The sequence below is a fragment of the Callorhinus ursinus genome, unplaced genomic scaffold (genome assembly GCF_003265705.2).
Source record: "Callorhinus ursinus isolate GAN/ISIS: 27379988/994484 unplaced genomic scaffold, GSC_fseal_2.0 scaffold6, whole genome shotgun sequence".
NCBI classification, from domain to species: Eukaryota; Metazoa; Chordata; class Mammalia; order Carnivora; family Otariidae; genus Callorhinus; species Callorhinus ursinus.
Window position 1 is genome coordinate 13,650,416 of NW_027397068.1, and position 25,009 is coordinate 13,675,424.

Genomic DNA, 25,009 nt, shown 5'->3' on the forward strand with positions numbered 1-25,009 from the left:
GCGTTTAAAAGAGATGGTAGATAAGCATTCCTGAGAAGACCAGATAGAACATTGAACAATTACATTTTAATGCACAGGGGAGAAAAGCAAAGTCCTCCTAGAGGAACTTTTGTTCCTTCAAGGCCATAATTTTTATAATACTTACAAGCATTTTGAGATAAATAGGAGAGGTTTGGGTATTGGTAAGAAGGATGGGTTATCTTTGAATTGATTCTGGCCCTATAAAGACTAGATTTGTGGGATGCCTGGGTGGCTCAGTTGGTTAAGCGTCTGCCTTTGGCTCAGGTCATGATCCCAAGGTCCTGGGATCGAGTCCCACATCAGGCTCCTTGCTTGGCAGAGAGCCTGCATCGCCCTCTACCTGCTCTGCCTGCCACTCCCCCTGCTTGTGCTCTCTCTGACAAAAAAATAAAATCTTTAAAAAAAAAAAGACTAGATTTGTAAAACAAGGATAGCTATTTTTAATTCCTCAAAGAATTATTTTGCCACTTGAATCATATCAAAGGACTAACAGATGCATCCACCTATAAGAATGTTTTTACCTCTGATACATTGAGATTAGGGGAAAAGTCCTAAAAAGAAAAAAATTATATCAAGCTCTGAATATCAGCTTCCAATTTGGCCAAATTTCTGATCATAGAGTTATGAAGTCCTTTCTAATATCTTGTCAGGCTTCAGCAAGGACAAACAGTAAATATTTCTGGCAGTATTAAACAATCTTATGGACTCAAGAGGTGTCATCAAAGAGTATGCAAAAGATACTGTCTTCATAAGATCTAGAGTCTCTCCTAAAGATAGCCAGAGAAACAACCAACAACCTGTGTGTCCCAGGCGGGTAGAAAAGTCAAACCCTGTTCTTGGGACATGGAACGAAACAAGCCAGAAGGAAATAGCTATTTACAGAGAAGGATCAATAACCAGTGGGTCTGGATTTAGAGAGGAAGGGACAATGTGAAATTTTACTTCCCTTTCTCTACCAGGCTCAGGAGGTATTCTGTTTATAAAAACTCTTCAGCATCCCCCCTAGGTTCAAGAAATATTTTAACTATGGTCCTTAGTTTGGCCTTTGACCAATGAACAAAAAATACCTCAAGAAGATCAGCTATAGCCTTGAGTGGTCCTATTCTAAAAGGTCACTGTTTAATAGTCTCTGTAAAGTAGAAGGGCAACTTACTTTTTTAATCTCATTTAAATTCAGTTAACATATAGTGTATCATTAGTTTCAGATGTAGAGTTCAGTTATTCATCAATTACATATAACACCCAGTGCTCATTACATCACATGCCCTCCTTAATGCCCGTCACCCAGTTACTCCATCCCCCGCACCACCTCCCCTCCAGCAACCCTCAGACTGTTTCCTATAGTTAAGAGTCTCTTATGGTTTGTTTCCCTCTCTGATTTCATCTTATTTTATGTTTCCCTCCCTTCTCCTATGATCCTCTGTTTTGTTTAAATTCCACATGGAAAGATTTCATTCTTTTTGATGGCTGAGTAATATTCCATTATGTTTATTACTATCTCTTCTTTATCCATTCATCTGTCGATGGACATCTGGGTTCTTCCATAGGCGATTTAAACAAAAGATCAATAGGACAAATGCTCAAAGGATAGAGGGCAGCAGTAGGAGTTATATCAGTCTTACAGTCTTTAATTTTGGGTATCTTTCTCCTTAATTCTTATTAGCTTTTGCAATGAATCTTAATGCAACTGTTTTGGAATTTTGAAACCTTTTGGAGGCTTCTCTTTTTTCAGTTAAAACAGGTATCCCATTCCACTTACTTTAGGAACCCTTGCTTTCAAGGGTGCTTCTTATATGATTTTACCTAATTGGAAGGCTCCCCAAAATAGCCAATGTAATTCCACATTATTTTTTAGTAACTTCTTTTTTTATCTTGCTAGATATATGCAACTTGTGGGACTATAGTTCTTAGACGTAAAATAAGCAGGTATGCCAGAATGTGGCTCTCTCAATTCTCTGGATATAAAAGATCTCATTTTTTTAGCTAGGACTGTGGGTTTTGGGTTTCTTAGAGCTAAACTAATACCTATGAGAAACTTGCCCTAGGGTTGGGATTTGTGGGTGCTTTGCAGTGTGCCTCACTGCATGGGCCTAACACAGGAGTCTTTGAGTTAGGTGGTGGGCAATGGTGGACTCTTAACAGCTTTTAAGTGGTAGACTCATGCCCACCATTTTTTGAGGCTTTTTGGCCTCTGAAAACCCTATTAGCAATAGGCATTATTTACACAAAACAAGAGAAACAAACATGGACCTCAACATACCAGCAGTAACCAAAAGAGGTCATGCAGACTGGCTAAGTCTGCACATTACCAGCAGTCCCCTCTGTGGACTAAACCAACCGATTCCATTCAGTGAGACTGCAGTCTAGAAATGGGGAAAGGACTAAATCAGCAAATACCAGTAAATGGGGACTGTGGATTGGAGCTGGGGAAGTTTTTCCAATGTGAAGTTGCAGATTAAGCCAAGGGCTAAGGATTGGAACTCTGTTAGAGCCTCCAATTGGTCTAGACTGACCTGTTAACCCTGGATTGGAAAGCGAATTAGATCAGTAGCTCAAATACAAAAGGAGCGGAGCTAGAAGGGACTAGAGGGACTTACCAATGGCCCTCAGAAAAGGCAAAAAAGACAGTGAACTCAAAGGATTCACAGGGTACCACACCTGTGTTTCTTGTCCCCAAATACTGTCAGAAATTTGCTTCAGATCTTACCACTGCCACCACATCTGTTTAAAAAAAATTTTTTTTCAAGTGAATTTGAAGATCTAATTTCCTTTATTAAGTGATTAATGAATCCAGCAGTTGGGGCACCTGGGTAGCTCAGTCATTAAGCATCTGCCTTCAGCTCAGGTCATGATCCCAGGGTTCTGGGATCGAGCCCCGCATCGGGCCCCCTGCTCGGCAGGAAGCCTGCTTCTCCCTCTCCCACTCCCCCTGCTTGTGTTCCCTCTCTCGCTGTGTCTATCTCTGTCAAATAAATAAATAAAATCTTTAAAAAAATGAGTCCAGCAGTATCCCATCTAGCAAGTAGAAGGAAATCTGTGTAGCTGAAGAAAATGGAAACTTTTTATAGGAAGAAAGGTAGAACCTGAAAGTTATGGGAAAAACAAAAGGATTATCCTGGCAAGATCTCTTTCCTTTAGGGTGAAGAACAGGGAATCTTATCAGGCAGATTATTTCATCTTATTTTGATGGATGGAGAGGACCCATGTGACAGACTACTTCATTATTGGTGCTGATCAGAAAATTCCTGACTGACTTGGTATTTCTGGGGGTGGTTGAAACTGCAGTTAGATTAGGTGTTAAGCCCTGGTTTGGTGACTCAGCCCAAGTGATGGCATTTTGGGCCTGTGATTTTCTTTTTAACAACTCAATCATTAATATAAGGAAAACAGCTTTTTCTGAACTCCTACTCTATATCTGTACTGCTTTCTAAATTTAATATAAAGAAAACAATATGTGATAAGTATTTTAACTATTTGACATAGGAAAAGAAGTCTCAGGAAAGTGAGTAAATATCTCACAGACTGGTTCTGGATTTTAATTTAAATCTTCAGTTTTAAAATACATTCTTTGGTTTAATAATACCTACTACCTAGAGTTTTAAAGGTTGTGCTTGTTATGTATAGTATTGGAAATAGAAGTCAGAAAATTTTGAATTACGTAAACTTATTTTTAGTTTCACAGATCCTAAATTTTTCACAGATTCCTAAAAATAGGAAAAATTTACATTTAAAGAGATAGTTCACCTTCACTAGCATTTTGGTCTTTAAGCATTTAAATCATTTTGGCATAATGTTTCACATTTGTCTAAGTAGAAAGTAAGTCAAAACTTTATCTCATGTATCTCCAAGACAAAAACAAAGCAAACAAAAATTTTAAATCTTAAAAAGTTGATAGTATCATAGCTTAAATCAGAGTATTTCGGTTGGAAATTAATTATAGATGAGCAGAAAGAACATAAATAACTTTTCTAATTTATCCTTAATTTTTTATATGATTACTCATGTGCTCTGAAATATATACATGTAGCAAATAGGAACAGATTATTAAGTAGTCATGTTTACTGACGCAATTTAAAAAGTTAACTCTTTTAGAGGAAGATATCAACTATAGGCTATAATATGGCTTGGGGTTCAAAATATTAAGTTATGTACTTAATTTCATGACTTACAACAGTAACAAACTATGTATGTTTAATATCAGTGCTGACATTTTCCCTTACCAAGTGTTCACTGTTGTTTTTGGCAGTCTGTGTCAGACTCTAGTTTGACTGGTAGAGCATTAGTTTACTCCTTGCTATTAGGTTTCTCTACTTTAATCAGTCTTCAAATTAAATGGATTTTATTGCACCTGGAAATAAATAACAGCATGTAGCAGTTTGTCTTAAAATAGATCAAACTTAAGCTATGAACCAGAGGCATGTTTTAGAACTGAACATCTTCTGCTTTGATTGGTGAAATCTATCTGAATTTCTGAATTTGCATGAAATATGCATATATATCATAATTAAACTTTTTTTCAAAATTTTAGTTCTGTTTGAGTGATATTAATAGATCATTGCTATATCTTGTGGGGGTTTACTTTTATTTACATGAAACATTTTTCCATATTCATGGAACTAGAATGAAATTGAATTTTGTATTTAAGGGATCAAAACAATTTATACACTATATGGCCTTTCAGATTTTCTCTTAATGCCTATTTTTTTCTTGAAATAATTTTTAATTAATCACTAATGGAGATGTAACAAGAATATGAATTGGATGAGAAGAAATTAAACACAAAATTTTAAGACGGGTAGACATTCATCTTTTAAAGGTTGTTTCCAGTTCCTTTAGTGTGTTGATTTCCTGCTGACCTACTTATTTTACATGTTTTAAATGCTTACATCATATGGTATTTGGTAAGAGTTTAATAATGTAAATGATGATGTGAATATAAAGTGCAGCAAGGTAAAGTAATCACACACTTTAATTGGTCAAGGAAGGAACAATGAAAATCACATTAGTCTTCTCTTTCTGTACTCACTTATTGCCATGACACAAAATGCATTATAGGAGAAAACAGAGGAGAAGGATTGATTGATGTCATGTCCTTTACCATCCACTTCTAAAATACGTGGTTGATTTGTTTGTTGAAAACAACTTGAACGTTCTCCTCAGCATTTCAGCTGAAAAAGCGGTCAGGATATTCACTGAAATCTGGTCTTTGTAGTCAGCAAATAGAATTGTTAATGATCTTAGCAAAGCAACTTTAGTGACTTGGAAAAACGTTACCAGATTGTACCCAGTCAAGGGGAGATTTGGGAAATAAGGAGAGAAAGCAGAGCAGCAGTACTTAGAAGTGGCCTCAAAAGACTGGAAGGTATTCAAGATTTATATTTATCTAGGAGGAGACATAGAATCAAAAGAGAACTTTTTTTTGAGTTATGACAAAAAATTGAGGACATTTATAGGCAGAAGAAACCATTGGTGACAAAAATGTTTTAGACAATGCAGAGAAAAGGATTATTAGCTAGAACAAAGTCCCTGAGTACATAAACTAGAGTGGGAGGGAGAGCATTGGGAGATGAATTAGCTTTCAGCATGGGGAGGGTGATGCCTCTTTTCACTTTAGAACAAGATTTTCTAACTCATGTTTCCGCATCCCTGAATCAGGGATAAGAACAGTTGAGGAAATGGGAAGTCAAGACAGTAGGATTCCCCACTGGATAGATGAGAATTTCTTAAAATACATACTATTTTTGTTCTTTAAGAGGAGATTAATTATGTCATAACTTAACTATGCAGCCAGGACTCAGTAAAATCTCCAGATATTTTATGGTTTAAGTTTATGACATCTTCACACTTCCAGTGAACACTTTGTATTTTCTTTTGACTCAGTCCAAATGTTATCAAATCAGAATGGGAAAATGAGTTATTTGCTGACATATGAAATGGAAAGGAATTTATATTTTTTCAAAAGTATTTTCCTAATACACGTGTTGTAAAATTTTATTTCTTGATGCCTTCCTTTTTAAATTTAATTTTCCTTGAGATGAATGACCCTTTTTTTCTTTTAGAAATCATTTTTGCTCACTGCTCCCTAGGAAAGCACTCCAATCTCCCCAGGCCAATTATAGTTTCCATTTTTAATAGAATCTCAGCATATGTGGTTTATATCTTCAAGTTTTAAAAACATTTGTTCATCTCTAATTTTATTTGAAGTGTGTAAGCATGTATAATCCTATGGCTTGTTTGGAGAAACTCAGTTAAAAGTAGCATTTTAGAATGGATTTAGTGCCTATTTTGTGAAATGAGGGAATGCATACATAGCTCAGACCAATTCCTTTGTATTTCTTTTGGAGGCAAGGAGAACAAGAGAAGTCGTAAGAAAATGTTTCTTTTTTTTAAAAAGGTTTTATTTATCTGAGAGAGAAAGAGAAAGAGAGAATGCACAGGAGCCAGGGGAGACACAAAGAAGCAGACTCCCTGCTGTGCAGGGCGCCTGACATGGGACTCAATACCAGGACTCAGGAATTATGACCTGAGCTGAAGGCAGACGCTTAACCAACTGAGCCACCCTGGTGCCCAAGGAAATTTTTCTAAGGCACATTTTATGTCACCCATTTGGGTTACTTACTACCACTTTTGGTCTGATAAGAATGATTTCAGTATGGGAATAAGAAAGTGTTCAAGATAAACTCTCCATGACAAATTATAGTTTGTTTTTGACACCATGTAAACACATATTCTCTTTCTCCTCCCCTTAGGACAGATAGACAAGAAGATGCCACAGAGGTTGTGTGTATACAGTGATGAACTACGTGGGTCCCTACAGTCTACTCCAACAGAAATCAAGTGATCTAGATGGTTTAACTTAAACATAAAACATTTGGATTATTTGAATTTTTAAATAAATTTAACCAGACCAACTATTTTTTTAATCTTAAAGACATTCAGAACAAAATGCAGGTGGGAGTGATTATCAACTTGGATTTTATGATTAAAATTCAAATGATTTTTGCAGTTAGAACAAAGTGTATGTTCTTTTTAACATTAAGTGAAAATGATAACTATGAGAATGAGCAAATTAAAAATTAAAAGAGAATAGTATAAAGGTAAATACAAATATTAGCATATTCCTCTTTAGGTTGAAAGGCCCAAATCAAATTATAGATATGGAGTTTACTTCAATTAAAGTTAATATAGAATTAATGGAAAACAAATTTGTCTTCCTGTTTCATTTTATTCATGGCAACTCTCACCATCTGAAATTTCTTATTCATTCTTGTATTATTTTAGGGTCATTTTCCCCATCTAGATTAAGATGAAATGATTTTACCTGCCATAATAGAATTTAAAAATCTATTATGTGGTGACTTAATAGTGGTTAAATAAATTAGCAGGTGACAAACTATTAACATTGAGTTTTCAGAGGCAAATAATCAATGTTAATATGTGCTAAGAACTATTTTAAGCATTCTATACATATTATTTATTCCTCACAATTACACTCATGAGGTTGATACTGTTATCATCCACATGTTACAGATGATTAAAAAATGTAAAGAGAGAATAAGTAACTTGCCAAATGCCCCACACTAGTAAGTGTGGAAAAAAATTGCAACCTACCTAGTTTTCGGGACCATAAGTGCTATGATAATTTTGTTTCTCCTGACATAGGGATGTTTTCAGTGTTGCTGTAAATATCTGCCTATAAGGTAGTGTTAATTGTTATGTATATTTAATGTACAAGCAATATCTTATTCCCAGTAATTTTCACTATGAAAACCATAGGAAAATTATCTTTCAGTAATAAACCTTGCTGAGAATAATATTTAATAAAACAAGTTGTGGGTTACTTACCAAGATTTCTGTAAATGTAATAGATTCTAAAATCTCTGAGATCAGTTCCTATTGTTACAACACCAAGTTGAAATATTATTCAATGAAGTTTTTAGAATATTACTGGAAAAAGAGATTTTGAGGCCAGATATAAATTTTAATTCCAGCTCTGACATTTATGATCCTTCTTAGATTTATGACTCACTTCATGCTCAAATTTTTGAGCATCTCAGAGACTCATTTTCTTGAGCTTTAAAATGGTCATGATGATGATGCTTAAATTGTGAAGAACAAAAGGGAAACATGCAAAATGCCTGGACTGTAATAGAAGCTCAATAAAGGTTAGATATGGTTTCCCTTAGATTCTATATAGTTGTAAAGAATAAATGGGTTGAAACCCTTCAGTAGTTACAGCTTATCACATGTATTTTCTGAATCTTTTGGTATATTCGTTCAATCAGTTATTGAGCCATATCATAAATCAGACACAAAATTACATCCCAGGACATTATGTTGGCAGTATGGAACAGGTATGGCTTTTATCTTCATGGAAGTTACATTCTGGTAGAGAGGAAAGACATTTAACAACTAATCATATACTTGTTAGACACATCTCCAAAGGGAAGGGAAACAAAGGCAAAAGGGAACTATTGGGACTTCACCAAGATAAAAGGCTTTTGAACAGCAAAAGAAACAGTTGACAAAACAAAAAGACAATCGACAGAATGGGAGAAGATATTTGCAAATGACATATCAGATAAAGGGCTAGTATCCAAGATCTACAACTTATCAAACTCAATACCCAAAGAACAAATAGTCCAATCAAGAAATGGGCAGAAGACATGAACAGACATTCTTCCAAAGAAGACATCCAAATGGCCAACAGACACATGAAAAAGTGCTCAACATCACTTGGCATCAGAGAAATCCAAATCAAAACCTCAATGAGATACCAGCTCACACCAGTCAGAATGGCTAAAATTAACAAGTCAGGAAACGACAGATGTTGGCAAGGATGTGGAGAAAGGGGAACCCTCCTACACTGTTGGTGGGAATGCAAGCTGGTGCAGCTACTCTGGAAAACAGTATGGAGGTTCCTCAAAAAGTTGAAAATAGAGCTATCATACGATCCAGCAATTGCACTACTGGGTATTTACTGCAAAGATACAAATGTAGTGATCTGAAGGGGCACCTGCATCCCAGTGTTTCTAGCAGCAATGTCTGTAATAGCCAAACTATGGAAAGAGCCCAGATGTTAATCAACAGATGAATAAATAAAGAACACACACACCCAGACACACACAAATGGAATATTACACAGCCATCAAAAATGAAATCTTGCCAGGGAGAGGAGCAAGATGGCAGAGGAATAGGAGACCTAAATTTCATCTGGTCCCAGGAATTCAGCTAGATAGGGATCAGACCATTCTGAACACCTACAAACTCAATAGGAGATCAAAGAAAAGAATAGCAGCAACTGTCTGAACAGAAAAGCGACCACTTTCTGGAAGGTAGGATGTGCGGAGAAGTGAGTCCGAGGTGATATTCATGAAGATAGACCGCAGGGGAGGGGGCCTCCGTCAGCCGCTACTGGCAAGTGACAGAGCAGCGGAGCAAAAACCGGAACTTTTAGAAGTCTGCTCCACTGAGGGACGTCGCTCTAGTGGCTAAGCGAGGGGTGGAATCTTCACTGGGACAGTGTGGTCTCAGGACCCTCGGGGCACAGAAAGACCAGGGTTGCCTGAGTGTGGCAGAGCTCCCAGGTATTGGAGTGGGGAAGCTGGCTGCAGAGATGGAGCCGAGGAGTGGGCTCTCAGCTAGGGGTTGCCATAAACCGTGATCTGCAGCACAGTCGGGCCACTGCTCTTCCAGCAGGGACCCAACAAGAAGCAGATCTGGGGAGACTCCCCTTCCTCCCCAGGAGGAGCAGTGCGGGAGTGCATTGCCAGGATCTGCTGGGTTCGGAGACTCCACACGGGGTTGTGAGCCAGAGATAGAAACGCTGGGTCACAGGCCGGGTGAGCATGGAGTGTGGCCAGAGACCAGGTAGATGAGAGTGACTGACTGCTTTTCTCTGGGGGCACATTGAGGAATGGGGCCCTGAATTCTTGGCTCCTCTGGGGCAGAGTTTGGGAGGCTGCAATTTTCACTCTCGTCCTCTAAAGCTGTACAGAAAGCTTGCAGGGAACAAAAGCTCCCGAGAGCAAACCCAAGCAGATTACTTAGCCAGGACCCAGCAAGGGAGGGGCAATTCTGCCTCTGGCAAAGACATTTGGGAACCACGGCCAACAGGCCGCTCCCCCAGAAGATCAGCAAGAACAGCCAGCCAAGACCAAGTTTACCGATCAATGTGAATGGCAGAACAACAGCGCTAGGGGAATACAGCACATAGAAGTCATGGCTTTTTTTCCCCCTGATTCTTTAGTATTTCAAAATTAATTTTTTTGATTTTTTCTTTTTTGAATTTTTCTTTTTCCCTTTTTCAACCAACATCTTATCAATTCCTTTAAAAAATTATTTTTCATTTTTAGAGTCATATTCTATCCCTTCATAATAGTTAACCTTATTTTTGGTATATATATGTTCTTTCCTTAAAATTTTGGGATACAGTTTCTTTTAACAGACAAAAATATACCCTAAATCTCTAGTGTATGGCTTTGTTCCAGTGTCCTGCCTGATCACATTCTCTCCCTTTTTTTTTTTTAATTTCTCTTCTTTTTTCAACCAACTCCTTATCAATTCCTTTTACAAATTTTTTTTATAATTTTCATCTTTATAGTCATATTCCATCCCTTCATCATACTTACCCTTATTTTTGTACATATATAAGTTTTTAAAATTTTTAGGAGGCACTTTCTTCTAACAGACCAAAATATGCTTAAAATCTAGTGTGTGGCACTGATCTATGCACCAGCCTGATCATATTTGATATTTTTTTTTATTATTTTTTATTTTTTCTTTCTTTCCTTTTCTTTTCCCCTGGGTCCAGGTCTCTTCTGATTTGTTTAGTGTATATTTTTCTCGGACCGTTGTTACCCTGTTAGCATTTTGTTCTCTCATTCATCTATTCTCCTCTGGACAAAATGACAAGATGGAAAAAATCACCTCAAAAAAAAAGAACAAGAGGCAGTACCAACTGCGAGGAACCTAATCAATACAGACAGTAGAAAGATGTCAGAAGTGGAGTTCAGAATGACAATTTTAAAGATACTGGCTAGGCTTGAAAAAAGCATGAAAGATATTAGAGAAACTCTCTCTGGGGAAATAAAAGAACTATAACCAAGTCAAAATCAAAAGGCTATTAATGAAGTGCAATAAAAAATGGGGGCTCTAACTGCTAGGATAAATGAGGCAGAAGAGAGAATTAGTGATATAGAACAAGAAATGATGGAAAATAAAGAAGGTGAGAAAAAGATAACTACTGGATCATGAGGGCAGAATTTGAGAGATAAGTGATAATATAAGATGAACAATATTAGAATAATTGGTATCCCAGAAGAAGAAAGAGGGCCAGAAGGTATATTGGAGCAAATTATAGCAGAGAACAATGGTAGAAACATTAGATTGGCAACAGACCTATGCACAGAGACCTGGCATGACAGAAAGGACTGGCATGATATATTCAGAGCACTAAACGAGAAAAATATGCAGCCAAGAATACTATATCCAGCTAGGCTGTCATTGAAAATAGAAGGAGAGATAAAAAGCTTCCAGGACAAACAAAAACTAAAGGAATTTGCAAACATGAAACCAACCCTACAAGAAATATTAAAGGGGCCCTCTAAGCAAAGAGCCTAAAAGTAACACAGACCAGAAAGGAACACAGACAATATACAGTAACAGTCACTTTACAGGCAATACAATGGCACTAAATTCAAATCTTTCATTAGTTACCCTGAATGTAAATAGGCTAAATGCTCCAATCAAAAGACACAGGCTATCAGATTGGATAAAAAAACAAGACCCATCGATATTCTGTCTGCAAGAGACTCATTTTAGACCCAAAGACACCTGCAGATTGAAAGTGAGGGGGTGGAAAACCATTTACTATGCTAGTGGACACCAAAAGAAAGCTGGGGTGGCAATCCTTATATCAGACAAATTAGATTTTAAACCAAAGTCTATAAGAAGAGATGAGGAAGGACACAATATCATAGTTAAAGAGTCTGTCCAACAAGATCTAACAATTTTAAATATCTATGCCCCTAACATGGGAGCAGACAATTATATAAGCCAATTAATAACAAAAGCAAAGAAACACATCGACAACAATACAATAATACTAGGGGACTTTAACAACCCCCTCATTGAAATGGACAGATCATCTAAGCAAAAGATCAACAAGGAAATAGACTTTAAATGACACACTGGACCAAATGGACTTCACAGACATATTCAGAACATTCCATCCCAAAGCAACGGAATACACATTCTTCTCTAGTGCCCATGGAACATTCTCCAGAATAGATCACATCCTAGGCCACAAATCAGGTCTCAACCGGTACCAAAGATTGGGATCATTCCCTGCATAATTTCAGACCACAATGGTTTGAAAATAGAACTCAACCACAAGAGGTAAGTCGGAAAGAACTCAAATACATGGAGGCTAAAGAGCATCCTACTAAAGAATGAATGGGTCAACCGGAAATTAAAGAAGAATTTAAAAAAATTCATGGAAACCAATGAAAATGAAAACACAACTGTTCCAAAATCTTTGGGATGCAGCAAAGGCCATCCTAAGAGGAAAGTATATAGCAATACAACAAGCCTTTCTCAAGAAACAAGAAAGGTCTCAAATACACAACCTAACCCTACACCTAAAGGAGCTGGAGAAAGAACAGCAAATAAAGCCTAAACCCAGCAGGAGAAGAGAAATAATAAAGATCAGAGCAGAAATCAATGAAATAGAAACCAAAAGAACAGTAGAACAGATCAACGAAACTAGGAGCTGGTTCTATGAAAGAATTAACAAGATTGATAAACCCCTGGCCAGACTTATCAAAAAAAAAAAAAGGACCCAAATAAATAAAATTATGAATGAAAAGGAGAGATCACAACCAACACCAAAGAAATACAAACAATTATAAGAACATATTATGAGCAACTATATGGCAGCAAAGTAGATAATCTGGAAAAATGGGTGCATTCCTAGAGATGTATAAACTACCAAAACTGAACCAGGAAGAAATAGAAAACCTGAACAGACCTATAACCACTAAGGAAATTGAAGCAGTCATCAAAAATCTCCCAACAAACAAAAGCCAGGGCCAGATGGCTTCCCAGGGGAGTTCTACCAAACATTTAAAGAAGAATTAATACCTATTCTTCTGAAATTGTTCCAAAAAATAGAAATGGAAGGAAAACTTCCAAACTCGTTTTATGAGGAAACCATTACCTTGATCCCAAAACCAGACAAAGACCCCATCAAAAAGGAGAGTTACAGACCAATACCCTTGATGAACATGGATGCAAAAATTCTCACCAAAATACTAGCCAACAGGATCCAACACTACATTAAAAGGATTACTCACCACAACCAAGTGGGATTTATCCCTGGGCTGTAAGTTTGGTTTAACATCCGCAATTCAATCAATGTAATACATTAATAAAATAAAGAACAAGAACCATATGATCCTCAATAGATGCAGAAAAAGCATTTGACAAAGTACAGCATCCTTTCTTGATCAAAACGCTTCATAGTATAGGGATAGAGGATACCTACCTCAATATCATAAAAGCCATCTATGAAAAACTCACAGTGAATATCATTCTCAATGGGGAAAAACTGAGAGCTTTCCCCCTAAGGTCAGGAACACGACAGGGATGTCCACTATCACCACTGCTATTCAACATAGTATTAGAAGTCTTAGCCACAGCAATCAGACAACAAAAAGAAATAAAAGGTGTCCGAATCAGCAAAGAAGAAGTCAAACTCTATTTGCAGATGATATGATACTGTATGTGGAAAACCCAAAAGACTCCACCCCAAAACTGCTAGTACTCATACAGGAATTCAGTAAAGTGGCAGGATATAAAAACAATGCACAGAAATCAGTGGCATTCCTATACACCAACAACAAGACAGAAGAAAGAGACATTAAGGAGTCAATCCCATTTACAATTGCACCCAAAACGATAAGATACCTAGGAGTAAATCTAACCAAAGGGGCAAGGAATCTGTACTCAGAAAACTATAAAATACTCATGAAAGAAATTGAGGAAGACACAAAGAAATGGAAAAACGTTCCATGCTCATGGATTGGATGAATGAATGTTGTGAAGATGTCAATGCTACCTAGAGCAATTTACACATTTAATGCAATCCCTATCAAAATACCATCAGCTAATTTCAAAGAAATGGAACACATAATCCTAAAATTTGTATGGAACCAGAAAAGACTCCGAATAGCCAGAGGAATGTTGAAAAAGAAAAGCAAAGCTGGTGGCATCACAATTCCAGACTTCAAGTTCTATTACAAAGTGGCAATCATCAAGAGAGTATGGTACTGGCACAAAAACAGATACATAGATCAATGGAACAAAATAGAGAGCCCAGAACTGGACCCTCAACTCTATGGCCAACTAATCTTCGACAAAGCAGGGAAGAATGTCCAGTGGAAAAAAAGACAGTCTCTTCAACAAATGGTGTTGGGAAAATTGGACAGCCACACGCAGAAGAATGAAACTGGACCATTTCCTTACACCACACACAAATATAGACTCCAAATGGTTGAAAGACCTAGATGTGAGACAGGAGTCCATCAAAATCCTAAAAGAGAACACAGGCAGCAACCTCTTCGACCTCAGCCGCAGCAACTTCTTCCTACAAACATCACCAAAGGTAAGGGAAGCAAGGGCAAAAATGAACTATTGGGACTTCATCAAGATAAAAATCTTTTGCACAGCAAAAGAAACAGTCAACAAAACCAAAAGACAACCGACAGAATGGGAGAAGATATTTGCAAATGACATATCAGATAAAGGGCTAGTATCCAAAATCTATAAAGAACTTATCGAAGAACAAATGATCCAATCAAGAGATGGGCAAAAGACATGAACAGACATTTTTCCAAAGGCATCCAAATGGCCAACAGACACATGAAAAAGTGCTCAATATTACTCGGCATCAGGGAAATCCAAATCCAAACCCCAATGAGATACCATCTCACACCAGTCAGAATGTCTAAAATGAACAAGTCAGGAAACCACAGATGTTGGTGAGGATGCGGAGAAAGGGGAACCCTCCTACACTGTTGGTGGGAATGCAAGCTGGTGCAGCCACTCTGGAAAACAGTATGGAGGTTCCCCAAAAAGTTGAGAATAGAGTTGCCATACGACCCAGTAATTGCACTACTGGGTATTTACCCCAAAGATACAAATGTAGGGATCCGAAGGGGTACGTGCACCCCGATGTTTACAGCAGCAATGTTCACAATAGCCAAACTATGGAAAGAGCCAAGATGTCCATTGACAGATGAATGGATAAAGAAGAGGTGGTATATATATACAATGGAATATTATGCAGCCATCAAAAGGAATGAAATCTTGCCATTTGCAATGACGTGGATGGAACTGGAGGGTATTATGCTGAGCAAAATAAGTCAATCAGAGAAAGACATGTATCATATGACCTCACTGATATGAGGAATTCTTAATCTCAGGAAACAGAGGGTTGCTGGAGTGGTCGGGGGTGGGAGGGATGGTGTGGCTGGGTGATAGACATTGGGGAGGGTATGTGCTATGGTGAGTGCTGTGAATTGTGTAAGACTGTTGAATCACAGACCTGTACCTCTGAAACAAATAATACATTTTATATTTAAAAAAAGATAATAGGAAGGGAGAAATGAAGGGGGGTAATTGGTGGGGAGACGAACCATGAGAGACTATGGACTCTGAGAAACAAACTGAGGGTTCTAAAGGGGAGGGAGCTGTGGGGGTGGGTTAGCCTCTTGATGGGTATTAAAGAGGGCACGTTCTGCATGGAGCACTTGTTATATGCAAACAATGAATCATGGAACACTACATCAAAAACTAATGATTTAATGTATGGTGATTAACATAATCTTGCCATTTGCAATGATGTGGATAGACTAGAGGGTATTAATGCTAAGTGAAATAAGTCAATCAGAGAAAGACAATTATCATGTGCTCTCACTGATATGTGGAATTTAAGAAACAAAACAGAGGATCATAGGGGTAGAGGGGGAAAAAATAAAACAAGATGAAACCAGAAAGGGAGACAAACCATAAGAGACTCTTAATCATAGGAAACAAACTGAGGGTTGCCGGAAGGGGGGGGTGGGATGGGGTAACTGGGTGATGGACATTAAGGAGGGCATGTGATGTAATGAGCACTGGGTATTATATAAGACTGATGAATTGCTGACCTCCACCTCTGAAACCAGTAATACATTATATGTTAATTAACTGAATTTAAATAAATGTTTTAAAAAATAAAATATAATTGGGGCGCCTGGGTGGCTCAGTTGGTTAAAAGACTGCCTTCGGCTCAGGTCATGATCACAGGGTCCTGGGATCGAGTCCCACATCGGGCTCCCTGCTCAGCGGGGGGTCTGCTTCTCCCTCTGACTCTTTTCCCTTTCGTGCTCTCTCTCTCTCTCATTCTCTCTCTCTCAAATAAATAAATCTTTAAAAAAAAATAAAATAAAATATAATTACAGGTTATGATATAATTTGGAGGGAAAAACTAGTTAAATTAGTTAAGAATGAGCTGAGGAAATAGAATATTACTTTTCAGGTATAGCATGAGGTTAGTGATTCAACTAATTTAAAGAAGTCTGGTGTGTCAGTGTGTTAAATGGCCCTGTAAGAGTGGCCAAGTCTTATAAGCAGAGTAGTACAAAATTTAATTTATATTTCTGTGGTACCACTTGTCTATTTCACGGAGAATGGATTGGAAGAGGTCAAGAGTAGAAGAGTGAAGACTCTTCCAAAGTAGAGAATATTGTGGCAGGGCTAAGGTGACAGAAATCATGAGGGAACAATGTACCTATTATAAATATACTGCGGAGGTAGTCTCTGAGGCTTGGTAACCGATTAGCTGTATAGGCGAGAGACTTGAAACTGTTGAGAATGCTCCATCTTCACCTACGGCAAAAAAAAAAAAAAAAAAAAAAAAATCAAAACAACAACCCCCCCCTCCCAAAAAAAAGCCCAAACCAAAAAACAAAAACAAAAACAAAACAAAACTGGGTAGGTAGAAAAGCCATTTATTGAGAGAGGGGAGAATAAAGGAAGAGCATAAATAAGGAAAAGGGAAAAATTAAACATGTTCATTTTGAGATGTTTAAGAGCAATCCAGATGGAGGTCAAGTATCTGTTTTATAAACCTGAACATTAGAAGGAATGGTCTGAGCTGGAGATAAAATTTTTGGAACGTATTAATTTATAGGAAGTTGGTAAAGCCATGGAAAAGAAGAGATCAAGAGCAGAATATAGAGGGCGCCTGCGTGGCTCAGATGGTTAAACATCTGCCTTCGGCTCAGGTCATGATCCCAGGGTCCTGGGATCGAGTCCCGCATGGGCTCCCTGCTCCTTGGGAGCCTGCTTCTCCCTCTGCCTCTCGCTCTCTCTCTCTCTCCCTCTCTCTCTCTCCTCCTCTGTCTCTCATGAATAAATAAATAAAATCTTAAAAAAAAAAAGCAGAATATAGATTGAAGAGTGAAAGAGGCTTAGACATGAGCCTTTCTTTGGTTTCTTCCAGAAATTGACCGAGTCAAGGATTTGAGAACAGTAGTTTATTTGGGAAGAGCTAGGAACTCTGGCAGAGCAGCATGGGAAGGAGACAAGGAAGAGAAAATAGCCATACAAAATGTATTATTTAAGCTGGCTACCACTCTAAAGCTTAATCCCATGGTGCAATTCTTGGAAATTAATTAGATCACACACTTTAGAATTAACCTATGGAAAGGGCACAAGAACTGGAATATTTCTGCCAAAACCCACCTGTCATTGAGTATAGCTATTCCCAGAAATAGGTAATTACCTAACCCTCTCAGTCTATTCCAGGTGAATAAAGGGGCATTCTTTGTTTCTAAGAAAGTTGGATTAGCAACAAAGATACCGTTTCTGACCAAGAGCAGTTTTGGTTCATGATGGAAGATGAATGTTTGGGAAACTTGGGTTGCCAGATAAAATACGGGCAATACTTGAAACATATTTATACTAAAAATTATTTATCTGAATATTTAACTACTCATACTTTTTGTTTTGTTTGCTAAATCTTGTAACCCCAGTTGAAATGAGCTGAAAGGTGAATGGAAGAAAATTTAGTGACATGCAAGGAGTTGATATTGGGTGTGTGTGGAAATAGAGCTATCAGGGAAGGGGCTCAGATTGTATTTTGGTTAGGTCATACTGTAGCATATATGAATGCTAAGGGGAAAGATGCAGTCATGAGTAAGAAGTAGAAGAAAGAGCAGGGAGCTTAGTAAATTGAAGTAGTATACAGGAAAAACAGGTTTGTCCTTCCTTTGTAGGGAAAAACCCGGTTCTTCCCTACTATAAGATTTTTCCTGTGTGAATCTCTTTTAATATTCATACAGAATATTCATATAGAACACTGTACTTCAGGTAACTTCTGGTCACCAAATCTATGGAGGCTTTATCCCTTTACAAGAATTCTCTGTGACACCAGCTGGAGTCTTAATTGTGACCCTCTACCTAGAGATAGTACCAGATCCCACAGGTTAAGGGCTCAGTCCCACAAGACTGCCCCCCAACCCCCACTGCAGAAGCTAGTTGCAAGCCCAGATTATCACATAAACTTCTGACCAACTGGCTATAGACCAGAGGTTCCTGATCTATAACAACAACATCCTCCTTGGGTTTGATTAATTTGCTAGAGCAGCTCACAGAACTTAGGGAAACGCTTATATTGATCAGTTGATTAAAGGATATGATGAAGGATACAGGTGAACAGCCAGATGAAGAGGTAAGCACAGGAGCTTCTGATCCCATAGAGGTGGATGTGTTCACCAACCTGGAAGCTCTCTAAACCCTATTCTCTCAGGATTTTATGGAGGCTTCCTCACATAGGCATGATTATTTACTGTTTCTAGCCCTCTCCCTTCTCAGGAGGATGACTGAGGATGGAGCTGAAAATTCTAAGCTGCTAACCAGGGCTTGGTCTTTCTGGTGACCAGCCCGCATCCAGAAGCTATTCAGGAACCCACCCAGAGTCAGTTCAGTAGAACAAAAGAGGCTCCTAGTACTCTTATCACGTAGGAATTTATAAGAGTTTTGGGAGCCCTGTGTCAGAGATAAGTCAAAAGACCAAATATTCGAGCAAGACATGGTCCTAGTGCTCCTTTCACTTAGGAAGTTGCAAGGGTTTTATAAGCTCTGTGCCAGGAACCGGGGACAGAGACACAGGGACATATGTATATATATATTTTTTCCTGTTATCTCACAGAGAGGAAAGAATGGAGGGTGTTTGATTCAGTGGATGAAGATGCAATGACTTTGATGGGAAGTGAGATGCCTGCATAGTAACATGAAGCAGGGGACAAAAAATTCCTTAAAGAAATGAGGAAAAAATAACAGGTATTTTAACAGGTAAGGAATCAAACTTTCAGCAGACAGAGGAGAAGTGTTTTGGAGACAGGACAGGAGCCAGGTGTGGCATGGAAGAGGTTGTGGGGCTATGGGCCCATGTCTGACCATCAGTAGAGCTCACTGTGGGAGGGGAGGAATATAAGCAGGAACAGGAGACAGGACGGGGACAGACTGGAGGAGACTGCAGACCTGAGCCTGGTATGACAAATATGTTTATGAGCAGACTAAAACTCTTTTAAAATAACATAATTAACAGTGCTCTTTCTAGAATGCTGTCAATGTGTATACACACAGACATGTGCACCTATACTTGAGGATGGATTATTTAGGGACAATTGAAATGCTTTAGGTTTTTCAGAAGTTAATCACTTTTTTCTTCAAGTTTAATACTACTTAAAAGATTGGTAAATGAAATCCTTTTTTAAATATCTCAAAAATATGGGGCACCTGGGTGACTCAGTCAGTTAAGCGGCTGCCTTCAGCTTGGGTCATGATCCCTGGACCCTGGGATAGAGCCCCATGTCTGGCCTGCTTCTCCCTCTCCCTCTGCCCCCCCCCACCACTTGTGCTCGCACATGCTCTCTCAAATAAAATCTTTAAAAAACAAAAAAATACCTCAAAAATAAACTAATGCCTTTCTAAAAGCTTTTAGGCTATTGAATGTTTTGGCAGTTATTTTTGTGTACTCTTCTAATGCACATATAACCATGTTAGAATTAATAATTGATTTTAAAATACAGAGCTATAATTAACTGAGGGTAAGTTAATGCATGTACTTGTTAAGAATTAGGAAATAGAGACTACATTTTGTAGCATATCAACATGTGTTTTTATTTTTTTATTTTGAAATATGCACCTCATATTAAGATGTATGATCTTTTAATGTATTTTTTGTCATGTATTCTTTTGCCTAATAACAAAAAGTAAAAAATCTAGACAAATATCAAAATACACTTACTCTAATATCCAGTCAGAATATTTTTCTCCAGTAAATGGTTTTGTTTTGAATGATTGATTTTTACTGGTTCTGCCACCAGATGTAACAGCAATAAAACTGATTCAACTGCAATTTTAAGGAATCAGCTCTCTGAAGTCATTCTAACTCACAAAACATATAGTTATATCAGTTTTTTTTTTTTTTTAAATCCCTATTGTCTATATACACCATAAAGTTGTCAGGAGTCTGACAGTGTTACTGATACAGCCTCTTGTGATGCTTTCACAGGAAGGTGGCCACTTACTTCCTTTCATTACTCTTTTGACTTTCACATGCCTTTAATCCTTAAAAGCAAATAGAAACTAGAAATAATAAAGGTAATCAAAATATCATATATGACAAGTCAATCACTTGATTATGTGGCATTTAAACAAAGGTAAGTCATTGATTCATTAAACACACACAACCAAACACTAATCCAATTATTGATTCAACAGTGAAGACTTGCCTAACTTTCTAGTTCATATTGTAACTAAGGGGAAATTCACATGCCAGCCCACCATGGCTTAGAAGGGCATGTCACAAAGACAAGACCAGAATACTCACTGTGACTCATTTGCTTTTCCAACTAAGGACTATTCATTAATGATTATTTCCTTGAAGTAGCTACATGATTTTTTTTTTTCCATTTTAACTGTTATGGTGATGTCAATTTGGGAAATCCAGAGGATTTGAATACCGATACATTTAGTAATTATTTGCAGTAAACTGCCAATTTACTTATTACTTCTGTAATTTAATTTTAATTTATAATATATTTTTCTTCTGTATTCTCTATTCTTTGTTCAATTTATAGAACAAATTAGGATCTTGTAATGTACTTACTTGAAAAACTTATTTGATTAGGTTTCATGTGAAAAATAAACATTTGAAATGGCCTTATTTCACTTATTTACTATTAACCCAATGTAAAACCTATTATAAGATACATATGTATGGGGAAAGGCATGTTGTTGCCTGTAAGGAGAATATAGAGAAATTAAGTGAACAAGAGAAAGGCTTTGCTTTAATAATCTCAAAGAGCTACTCAGTTTTAACTGTGAAGACCTGAGGTCAGGATACTTTTCTGGTTTACAGGAGTCAGTCTTGGTGGGGAGTTTTCTCCAGTCCTCCTCTGTGGGTGCCATGATATGTACTCAGCCCCAAAGATGTATAACCATGTGCACAAATTTTTAAAAAGCTCTTTCTTCGTGGTTTGTGCTCACTTGTAAGTGCTGCCCCTGGCTTAGCTTCTTTTTCATCATGAAGTCTGTTCCTGTGTATATAATCTGGGAAACATCCTCATGCTAAATCTCCTCACGTAAGATTTTTGCCAACTTTATTCTTATTAGGATGTCATCCAGAAGGTGGTCAACTTCAAACTCTTAGACGCCCACTCAACAAATATAACATTAGATTCTAGTGCCATGAATTAAAACCTTCAGGCATGTGAAAAAGATTATGGTTCTTTTTTAAGATTTTATTTGAGAGACAGCACGAGAGAGAGACAGAGAGCGAGAGAGAGCGCATGAGCAGGGTGAAGGGCAGAGGGAGAAGCAGGCTTTTTGCTGAACAGAGAACCTGAGCCCTAGGCAGACGCTTAACAGACTGAGCCACCCAAGTGCCCATTAAAAAGATAATAAGCATAATATTCAGAATCCAGTTTTGTGTATATGCCTTTCAATAAAATGAAAGATGTTATAGAGATCACACAGTCAAAGGCATGGTGTTATGGTCAGAGCAAGCACAAAGCTCTCAGTGTGCTAAACAAACAAACGGTTACGCAATGAAGTAGACATACAAGTAGGGAGCTTTCTGGATTATCTGACAGTCATTCTGTTTGCTTGACAGGGAGATTTTGGTGCTGGGACTCTGACCAAGGCATCCAGACACTTCATCATAGAGTAAACCATCGTTGCCAACTCACTTGTTCTCATCCTGTTGGCCGGAGGGCCATGGTAGCCCAAAGCCAGGATTCGCTTCCTTCACAGTGTTGACCAGCACAATGCTATACATCTAAAATTTGTTTCCAGCTTTCAAGAAGGCGGATTTCTTACAACCACCAGAATTCTTATCTTCTCTTGAGAAACCAGAAGTACAGCAACCCTAAGACCACTTTCTTGATTAAAATGATCAACTGGAGCTGATTGTTCAGAAAGGAATACTTCTTCTCCAGCTCAGCACAGCGTCTGTCAATCCCTGGGTCTTCCCCCACACTGAGGCTGTCAGTCACCTACCTGTCCATGTACGAAAGCCTGGCTGACGTCACTCATTCACATTACTCCTGGCTGCCACTGGCAACCCCTCTGACCCCTTACCATAGTGAAGTCAGTCTACTATCCTTGTCTGCTGTTACCAGCACTGCGTCAAGTGTTTTACTTCAAAGTCCCTTTCACCCTCCCAGACAAGAACATTTTTGTTTGCTTCCTTTGTTCTGAGGGAATTGTTTCTGCCATTGGTTACCCTTTCTCCTCTGGGGCCATTACTTGTCCAAATATTTTGTGTCTATCTTAATGTCTTTCATGTAATAAAGGACAAGTGAAACAGAGGTTTAAGCTACTTTTTAAAGAAATAAGCTGAAAAAAGTACAAGTTCTCATACCAAGGGTAGAGATGAACTTACTGTGATTCTGAACACTAGGACCATATGCATGTGAATCCATGATGCCTGATCTTTATTTCTGTCAAGACCTTATTTCTGTGACATATTTCACAGTGTGTTGGGTACCATTTATGATTATTAACCACTCAGCTGCCCTATTTTACTGTTCTTTCAAACTTTATCTGCCTTAAAAATTAAGTTAATAACATACAAGGAATGATGCAATAAACATTAATTTCTAAATATCCAGAAAATACTAACATTTAGTCAGTTTTTCTTTATCTTGAAGAATTATTTGATCCCTGTTTAGGCTGATTTCCCTCCTCCTCACCAGTATCATTAATTTGATATGTATCATCCCAGTGTTTTCAGGTTGTATTACAGAAAAATGTATCACACTGTTGATTTATGGATTTAAATGAACATAAATTTTGGCGCGCCTGGGTGGCTCAGTCATTAAGTGTCTGCCTTCGGCTCAGGTCATGATCCCAGGGTCCTGGGATCGAGCCCCGCATCAGGCTCCCTGCTCCGTGGGAAGCCTGCTTCTCCCTCTCCCACTTCCACTGCTTGTGTTCCCTGCTTTCACTATCTCTCTGTCAAATAAATAAATAAAATCTATAAAAAAATAAATGAACATAAATTTTGTATCACATGTATAATTAGGCAAAATGGTTTTTCAAAGTCATATTTTAAATGTATCGATATTAATAGATTCAGTTCATATATACTGCATAATATCCCATTATATATACATCATATATATACATATATGTAAACATATATGTATACCCTACTATTTTTATTGTTATGTTAATCACCACACATTACATCATTAGTTTTTGATGTAGTGTTCCATGATTCATTGTTTGTGCATAACACCCAGTGCTCCACGCAAAATGTGCACTCTTTAATACCCATCACCAGGCTAACACATCCCCCCACCCCCCTCCCCTCTAGAACCCTCAGTTTGTTTTTCAGAGTCCATCGTCTCTCATGGTTCATCTCCCCCTCCGATTTACTCCCCTTCATTCTTCCCCTCCTGCTATCTTCTTTTTTTTTTTCTTAACATATATTGCATTATTTGTTTCAGAGATACAGATCTGTGATTCAACAGACTTACACAATTCACAGCGCTCACCATAGCACATACCCTCCCCAATGTCTATCACCCAGCCACCCCATCCCTCCCACACCCCCACCACCCCAGCAACCCTCAGTTTCCTGAGATTAAGAATTCCTCATATCAGTGAGGTCATTATGATACATGTCTTTCTCTGATTGACTTATTTCACTCAGCATAACACCCTCCATTTCCATCCACATCGGTGCAAATGGCAAGATCTCATTCCTTTTGATGGCTGCATAATATTCCACTGTGTATATATACCACTTATTCTTGATCCATTCATCTGTCGATGGACATCTTGGCTCTTTCCACAGTTTGGCTATTGTCGACATTGCTGCTATAAACATTGGGGTGCACGTACCCCTTCGGATCCCTACATTTGTATCTTTGGGGTAAATACCCAGTAGTGCAATGGCTGGATCGTATGGTAGCTCTATTTTCAACTGTTTGAGGAACCTCCATACTGCTTTCCAGAGTGGTTGCACCAGCTTGCATTCCCACCAACAGTGTAGGAGGGTTCCCCTTTCTCCGCATCCCTGCCAACATCTGTCGTTTCCTGAATTGTTCATTTTAGCCATTCTGAATGGTGTGAGATGGTATCTCATTGAGGTTTTGATTTGGATTTCCCTGATGCCGAGCAATGTTGAACACTTTTTCATGTGTCTGTTGGCCATTTGGATGTCTTCTTTAGAAAAATGTCTGCTCATGTCTTCTGCACATTTCTTGATTGGATTATCTGTTCTTTGGGTGTTGAGTTTGGTAAGTTCTTTATAGATTTTGGATATAGCCCTTTATCTGATATGTTATTTGCAAATATTTTCTCCCATTCTGTCAGCTGTCTTTTGGTTTTGTGGACTGTTTCTTTTGCTGTGCAAAAGCTTTTC

The 25,009-nt window shown here is 38.0% G+C and overlaps 1 long non-coding RNA gene across 2 annotated transcripts in view; it reads left to right on the forward strand.

Annotated features, from left to right (window-relative positions):
• Window positions 1-23,315, forward strand: part of LOC112814578 (uncharacterized) — a 109,185-nt gene extending 85,870 nt beyond the window's left edge. For both annotated transcript variants that reach the window (XR_012378411.1, XR_003205808.2), the window contains 3 exons: window positions 6,771-6,972; window positions 19,280-19,422; window positions 22,250-23,315. This is a non-coding gene — a long non-coding RNA (uncharacterized lncRNA). The remainder of the gene's footprint in view (window positions 1-6,770; window positions 6,973-19,279; window positions 19,423-22,249) is intronic.
• Window positions 23,316-25,009: the final 1,694 nt, after the last annotated feature.